This window comes from Canis lupus, chromosome 28 (assembly GCF_003254725.2).
Source record: "Canis lupus dingo isolate Sandy chromosome 28, ASM325472v2, whole genome shotgun sequence".
NCBI classification, from domain to species: Eukaryota; Metazoa; Chordata; class Mammalia; order Carnivora; family Canidae; genus Canis; species Canis lupus.
In genome coordinates, this window is record NC_064270.1 from 25,956,104 (window position 1) to 25,964,330 (window position 8,227).

Below are 8,227 nucleotides of genomic sequence, written 5' to 3' on the forward strand. Positions count from 1 at the left end.
CTTCAGCTTGGTACACAAAATGCTGGCACATTCTTTCCTATCCCTTGCTCTCTGCCTTCTCCTCACAACTAGATCTGACAGTTGATCCAAGGAGGCAATTGAAAACAGAAAGTTACCTTTATCTTGAAACGCTTTTCTGGAAGTAACGACATGAAAAGTAATTAAGGACCGGATTTCCTATCCACCATTCTCTTCTGCATTGTACAATTATCCGCAGATATAAAATTGCCTGCTTTGATAATTATCCCCTCCAAATGAGGGGCAAGTGGCTAATTATGCCCACATGTGGCCGATTGCACTCTCCATTAGCCAATTATGTGCACGATTATTTGTGCACATAAATAATTGTACTCATGGAAAATAGCCGCCCTCCTTTCAAATGCTCCTGCTTTGAGGCGCTGATGGAGTGATTGTCACACTTGGACTCGTTAGGAGTGAAAGAGTATCTGATACCAGGAAACGCACAAGTGACCAGAGCTTGCAGGTGTGCACTGAAGCACATGGCAGAGGAGGCCAAGCGAGCAGGAAGGAGCACGGGAGGCAGTGCAAGCCTGTGGGTCAGGAAGGTGCTTCCGAGGTCGCCTGAGCCACTCATGTGTGGTGACCTTGGGCAAGTCATTAACCTTCTACTGGTTCTGCATACACCATGGGGATGATAATAGTGCCCAAGTCCCAGCTCTAACGTAGGATGGATCTGACAATTCAAAAGGATTTGCAGTCTACTTCGGATAAAAGCGCTGCATAACATGAGGCATTATGATGTGCATCGGCACATTTGCAACTGCCAAAGAAAGGTAATGACCCTCCATAGCAAAGCAGGACCTCTGGTTTGGAGGGAAAGGACTTGATCCCCCGGGGCACTGATGAGATACCAGAGAATGACATGTGGTCAAACAATTCATTCATTCATTCATTCATTCATTCACTTCTTCAAAAAACCAGTCGGCCTTTCACATGGAGTTGTTCTGATGAGTCAACGAGGGGAACTTTTACTTCGAGCCTAGGAGATCCGACCTGGGTTTTCACAGTTTGATTGACAGGTAAACTCAATGCCAGTGAATGTTGTAAGGTAGGGTCATTTTTAACAACCTAAAACCTGTGGCTTTAATGCCAATGCTAACAAGTAGTAGATGTCACGGTGTGGGGGGAAGGCCAAGAGGCGAGACGGTAACTTTGCTACTGCCTGTGCTCCCATGTCCCCTTTCACACACAGTGGAAGGAAGTGTTCTGCCTCAAGGGGGTGAGGAAAAAAATTCACAGAGGCAAAAATGCTAAGTTAGTTTTGAAAGAAGAGTTTTTGCCAGATGGATCGGACATGGGGGGATGTGTTCATATTACAGGAAACTAAGGTATAAAATAGCCTGATCTAGAGTTAAAAATGTGGACTCTGAAACCGGACTCTGCCTGGGTTTGAATCCTGGCTGTGTGTTATTGAGCAAGTTACTTAACTTCTCTGTGTTTCTGTCCACTCTTAGGGGTATTATAATAGATTTGTATCATAAAGTTTTGTAAGGGTCAAATTAATAATACATACATAAATAGAAGTATTTAGAACAATGACTAACATAGAGTAAGCACTGCCTGCCATTATTTTATTTTTTTAAAGACTATTTGTTTATTCATGAGAGACACACACACACACACAGAGGCAGAGGCAGAGGCAGAGGCAGAGGGAGAAGCAGTTTCCATGCAGCCCGATGTGGGACCCGATTCCAGGACCCTGGGATCACGACCCGAGCCAAAGGCAGATGCCCAACCGGTGAGCCTCCCAGGTGCCCTGTCTGCCATTATTTTAATTACTAAACTAAATGTAGACCAAAAAGTCCATCCAAGAAAAGCAATACCAGTGGTTCTCAATCTTCAGTATATCTAAAAATCATGTGTATAACTTATCAAATAAAGCAAATTCCCAGATTCCATCCTCAGAGATTCTCACTCACTAGGTTGGGCTATAGTCCAGAAATCTTCACTTTAAACAGGCATCCCCCAACCCCACCCCATGTGATTCTGCTGCAGGTGATCTGAGAAATGGAATCACACAAAAGTGGCTCTGACCACATCCCATTTCTTACCTGGCGTATCTTACATGAGAGAAGAAGGAGATTCTAAGGCCTTGTGTCGAAGGTCTTTTTCTGGGATTTCTGCTTATAGGTGCCTCTTCGGGAACAGGCAGTGAGAACCTGGAATGACAGTAACAAGTCTCCTCCAAAGCAGCGCTGTGTCTGTGCTGTATGGTCAGATGGGCACACCAGCAGCTGCCTTCTCTGACTCTTCTGTATTTTCAGGAGATGGCATTTTTAAAAAATAATATTTTTATGAGATGAATCTCATTTTCTCTAATTCTATAAATAAGGAAACAAAAGCATAAACATCTGCACTTAGGGGAACAAGTGACCAAAGCCAGATGCTCCCAGCTCCAGGGGATTCACAGCAGTGAATGGTGAACTTGCCCACTGTGCAAACTATTGACCTGTGGCTGGATGCTCTGCATTTGCCAAAAAGAACTGGTTCTGCCCACGGTGCATCAATGCTTAAGGTAAGTGGTTCTTCAAAATGCTAGTTTTGAAAGCCTGGCTTCCCTAAATAGGAATACTGTAATGGTAGCAAAAATGAAATCATCTTCTGGATTGAAAAGGGACCCACGACATAATGGTTATCACACATCCCTTTCCCTAGGTGATGAGTGGATGCCTGGCCAGCCTCCAATCCCAGGGTCTGAAAGCTGCAGCAACTGTAGAAAAGATACTGGACACTCCTCAGAAATATTTTGTTGGCATAAAAAGAAATATTGATTAATTATAATAAAAATGTCTTACTTAAATGCTACCAAAAAAAAAAAAAAGAAAAAGAAATTTGCTTTTCCCATATTGACACAGTGAATCATCACAAAGACAAGTTCCCCTAAATACCAACTTTGTGATATATTCACACAGATCTCATAAACTCTGTCAGGAATAGCAGATAGTACAGGTCATCTACTCCCTGTCTAAAGCCTGAACCCTCTTCATTACGTCCCCAAGAACAGCCTCTCCCCTCTGTTGGAGGTTAGATTTAGCAGCCAGCTGTCCTGAGCCTTGCTCTAGCTGACAGATTCATCCATGAGATGAAAGATGTTCCAGATGAGAACACTGGAAGCATGCTGCTCTGGAAAGAGCCAGTCAGGCTGGAGGGAGGGACTAAATCTAACAAGATGATATGCAGTAAGGATGATCTTGAAGCCAAACTTCAGACCAGATGAGTTGAGCACCCCGTTCTTGAGAACAGCGGAGATGAGCTTTGGTGGCTGGGCACGTCTTTGTCTGCCAGAGCAGCCTGTTCCATCTGGATGGCTCGAACTGTTGGAAAGTTCCTCTCCACATGGTGCTCATGTACTTTCAATCCATTCTTGCCATGGTCGGGGGGCTCGCTCACCCCAGCTTCCCTTATCTCTCCCTTGCACCTCTGGATATGTTCCCCTTCTGTCTTCCCTTCCTCTTCCTGATTCATGTGCACCAGCCACCCTGGGGCCTTTGCTCCGGTCCTTAATGAACTGAACTCAGTCCTGCCTCCAAATCCTTACACCTGCTGTCTTGCCTCTTGGCAAGGCTGCCTCCTTCCAGTCCTTCACGACTCCGCTCAGATGTCTCCTCACCCAGCGTCAAGTGAGCCCTCCCGTTCCTCTCACTCTCTGCACCCTGCTAACTCCCTTCTAGCACTGGCCAACATTTATATTTATTTAAAAACTTTGTTACTTAGTTATTTGTACATTCTCTCTCCTGTTCCCCCAAATTCACTGCAAGTCTTCATAAGCCAGTAATTTAAACTAAGTTAATAGATACCAAACTTGTTCCTCCAGATAATTATATATCATTTTTGGCTCATTCTGAGTTGATAAATTTATTTTAATTGTATTTGGTATGAAGCGAGCAAGAATATTTGTTCACCTGTTCTTACCTATGGATGTATCTAAAAAAGATTTAAAGTAGACATTTTGGGGGCCAGATATGTGTGATGATGAGGTCTTCTATTTCTAAATATCCAGCTCTTCTAGCTCGTTCTCCCAGCATGGGCATGTCAGGCCTTGGATCCCCATCAGACCTGTGGTCTTCAAAGCTGTGGCTCTCCAGGGTTGGCAGGTTGACACAGGATTCACCCAGCTACCTGGAAGGCCACTTGCTCAGGACTGGGTCTGTCCTGACCTGGTCAGGGGACTGGAGGAGTCAGGAGCCAAGGAGGTGGGTAGCTGCTGATATGAACTCCTTTCACCGAGGCTGCCAAATGGCAACCAACAGTGTTAATGACTTTTGATTTAGGTTTGAACAGAGCAGTCCCTTGGGCCATTTACTGTGCTGTATCATCCTCTTTGGAAAGTGCTCTCTAAGTAACTGCCCAGCAGACTGAGGAAATAAAATGCTCATCAAGGAAAAAAAATGCAGAAAGTCTGACTTCTCATAACATGGTGTTTAGGTCTAGAACTGGATCTTGAAAGGGTGCTTAAATTTTCTATATTCATTGCAGAGAACACTCATCTGTTCCCTCCCTCCCCCTCACATCTGCCTGCTTCTGTCTCTCCATCACACATACACACACACACACACACACACACACACACACACACACACAGAGTCCTTGCCAACAGAAATAGAGTTGCTTCTTTACCTCTTGGAAAGAAACTTCATTCTGATGAAGACCATGCTGACTAACCTTGCTCTTAATTGTTGAGACAGTGCTTTATGCCTTTATCTTTGCACAGCTGAAGGGCCTGGTGGAAGCAGTCCTCTAAACAAAATAAGATAGAAAGATTCCTGCCAAGGGTTGGCAAAACTGCAGTCTTCTCTCCTCTCCTCCATGCTCACAGCTTCTGAGGGAGAGAGGAAGGTGCGGCAGCGAGCAGTCCTGGGCAAGGCCCCCTGAAGGGAAGATGGAGGAAGAAATGTATGTAGAGGTCAGGCTGGCTGCCCAGACCATGACATAAAGGATCTAGCCCTGAATAACTGCTTCAGCCCTTTGGTAACTGCTCTGAAATAACTTGGCAGAAGTTCACAAGGACCTACTGCAGGGCCCAGAGGAACCCCTTAAGGCTGAGACACTTATTCCTGCACAGACTCTTGAGAATGTACACTGCACATTGGCCAGTATTCTTGCCCTGATGACAGTAAAGAACAGCAGGTCATGGCTCTACTCCCAGGATTATGATGGAAGGTGATGTCTCCTGAGGGTTCACCATGTGTCAAGGGCTGATTGAAGCACTTTGCTGTATCTAGTGGACATCTAGTCCTCACAGTTATCAGAAGGGAGTGTGTATGGAGCAAAAACCAATAGCAAAAACCACCTAAGTGGCTCAGTGGTTGAGCATCTACCTTTGGTTCAGGTTGTGATCCCGGGGTCCTGGGATTGAGTCCTGCATCAGGCTCCCCTCAGAGACCCTGCTTCTCCCTCTGTCTGTGTCTCTGCCTCTTTCCCTTTGTCTCTCATGGATAAATAAATAACATCTTTAAAAACAAACAAACAATAAGGGCACACAGCAATAGCTACCCTCTTTGGGCCCCTGTAAACATAGTAATCGTGTTTTCTTCTCCAAATCCTATGTATTGCTTCTATTGCTGAGGTACTCATTGTAGAAAAGAGATATAATGTAATTATGTAAGAGGGTACTAGTCAAGACAGCATCCAACCATGGTGCTCACTAAAGGCTGAACCAAAACTCCAGCTTCTGCACTGTCCCAAAATGAAGATCTCTTGGTTTAAGGATGAGCCAGGTAAATGTCTGCTGTTCATTATATAAATGATTTCAACAAAAGTGTAAAGAGATCTTTGTATTTTCTGGGATTCAAAAATCTGCCTCACTCTTTGGGTAAAGGATTTCAGACAAAGGTCACCCAGGTAAAGGGGGCCCAGCACATCTGGTTCTGTAAGGTGGCAGACAGTAAAATGAAATTCACACTTGCAGCCCATATGCCCCTGGCTTTGTGCATGAACTGCAAGAGCTAATCACAAACAGCTGTAGCTTTGCAATAAGTGCAGCACATCCTTGGCTAAGGTTGGCCCCAAAAGAGGGCTCTTATCCTGTAGAAACCCATTGCATGTGTGCTTTCCTCTAGGCTAGAAAAGGCATGATCAGACTAGTAAAAAGGCATCATGAAACTGACTGTGATATCTTGTGTAAATGGAGGCCTAAGTAGCCTCCATTTCAATTTGGTGTTGAAAAAAATGGACCCATCTTTGTGCTCCGCAAAGCCTAAAACTCTTAGGAGAAGGAAACCTTATGGAGGAATGTATTGCACTCTCTGGGGTGTTGACAAGGGATAGAGGGAGGGTGAGGGCTGCTTCAGGCAGCATTCAAGAACCTGGCTGACAGCACATCTGCCATTTTTAACATTTATTTCCAAGGTTATTCCAGTCATTGATGTCTCTACTGCAGCCCACATGAAAGAAGATGGCTTGGAGGAGCACAGAGGGGAATTCTCATGGGCCAGAGTTGAGATGTAAATATACAACTTCTGACCATACCTAGCTAGAACAGGGGCTGAGAAATAGAGCCCAGGAAGCAGATTTTGTGAACAGCTCACAGTTTCTGTCACCTAAGATATGGAGGATCCAAAGCAATTAATTAGAAAAATAAAATAAAAAATAGTGATAGCTAACATTTATTCAAAAGTGACTATACACCAGATAGCACTCTAAGCATTTTCATGGATCAACTCATTTAACCCTGACAATGGCCCTTTGAAGTCAGTGCTTGTCATTACCCCCAAGACAAGGAAACTGAAGTCCAGAGGGGTTAAGTAGAGAAGTGGTCATAATTGTGCCCTTGGTCTCTGAGCAGTTCCTACAAATATCACCTGGAATCTGACGTGAGAAATGCTTGAACAAGGTGGGAACAAGGAGCTGAAGGGCACTGAGACTCAGTTGCCCAGTTGGGGATAGAGGGATGAATGGGATGGCCTTGAAGTTTGATTGAGAAGCTGATGCTTGACCACCTTTGTGGAGCCTTGAAGGGTGAAAGGGACTTCACTAGAGAAATTGGTGGGTAGGGAAAGAGGGTGTATGGCAGGTAAGAGGCAGAGGAAACCGTACCACCACAGAGACCCGGAGATACTATAGCATGTTTGGGTGTTAGGAGATAATTGTTTTAGAGGTAAAACCATGACCACATGCAAATACATGAACATATGTCGAAGATTTTATTTGATTTATTAATTAATGAGGGAACCAGTAAGATGTTACAACTGGTTCAAAAGAGAATCCGCATGATAAGCAATGAGGAATGCTGCAGTGAGCTTATAAGCAGATGCAAAACTGCTATATTCCACTAAACATGATTCAGGTGCATTTCTATGGGCAGGAATTATTTGCATGATTATCAATTTTATACAATAGGCAGAGCTGTAAAATAGCTCAAAGACCATGAGAGCATGAGCAACCCAGAGGGTATGCTAGACAAGTTGCCTCCAATTTTTTTTCTCATTTCAAAATCTTTCACAGTTGTTTTTATGATAAGGGAGTATCAGTGATTCTGTATGGCAGGAGGCAAGACTGGAAAGACAGTGGAGCCTAGTTTTCAGGGGTAATAAAAGTCATGCAAAGATATGTGGACACAATCCTACAGGTCAGTGAGTCTCACATTAATAGAGTGGATGAGACACCTATAGAGCTTGTTCTTCTACAATTCTCAGGCCCAACCCTACCCTAAAGGGTCTGATACAATAAGTTTTGGGTAGAGCCTGAGAATGTGCAATTGTATAAAAAGCAACCCAGGTGGTTCTAATGCACTTTGAGAAACATTCATAGAACTCATAGAGAGCCATCAAGCATTTTTAAGCAGGGTAGAAACCTGAAGACATCTATGTTGGGGCAGAGGAAATCTTGATTAGGAGGAGAGAAACTCGATGGTCTTAAAAGACTGCAAAGCAAAAAAAAAAAAAAAAAAAAAAAAAGACTGCAAAGCAATAGCCAGAGCAGCTCTCCTTTGAGTGCCAATGATGGCCTTGGAATGTATGAGGCATGCAGATGTTTTATTTATTTTATTTATTTTAAATTTTTTTATTGGAGTTCAATTTGCCAACATATAGTATAACACCCAGTGCTCATCTCGTCAAGTGCGCCGCTCAGTGCCCATCACCAACTCACCTCAACCCCCCGCCCTCCCCCCTTTCCACTACCCCTTGTTCATTTCCCAGAATTAGGAGTCTCTCATGTTCTGTCTCCCTCACTGATATTTCCCACTCCTTTTCTCTCCTTTCCCTTT

At 44.0% G+C, this 8,227-nt stretch overlaps 1 long non-coding RNA gene across 1 annotated transcript in view; it reads right to left on the reverse strand.

The window, feature by feature from the left end:
- LOC118352729 (uncharacterized) overlaps window positions 1-3,082 on the reverse strand; it is a 142,929-nt gene extending 139,847 nt beyond the window's left edge. The window contains exon 1 of the long non-coding RNA XR_004810353.2: window positions 2,073-3,082. This is a non-coding gene — a long non-coding RNA (uncharacterized LOC118352729). The remainder of the gene's footprint in view (window positions 1-2,072) is intronic.
- Between the last annotated feature and the right edge of the window lie 5,145 nt (window positions 3,083-8,227).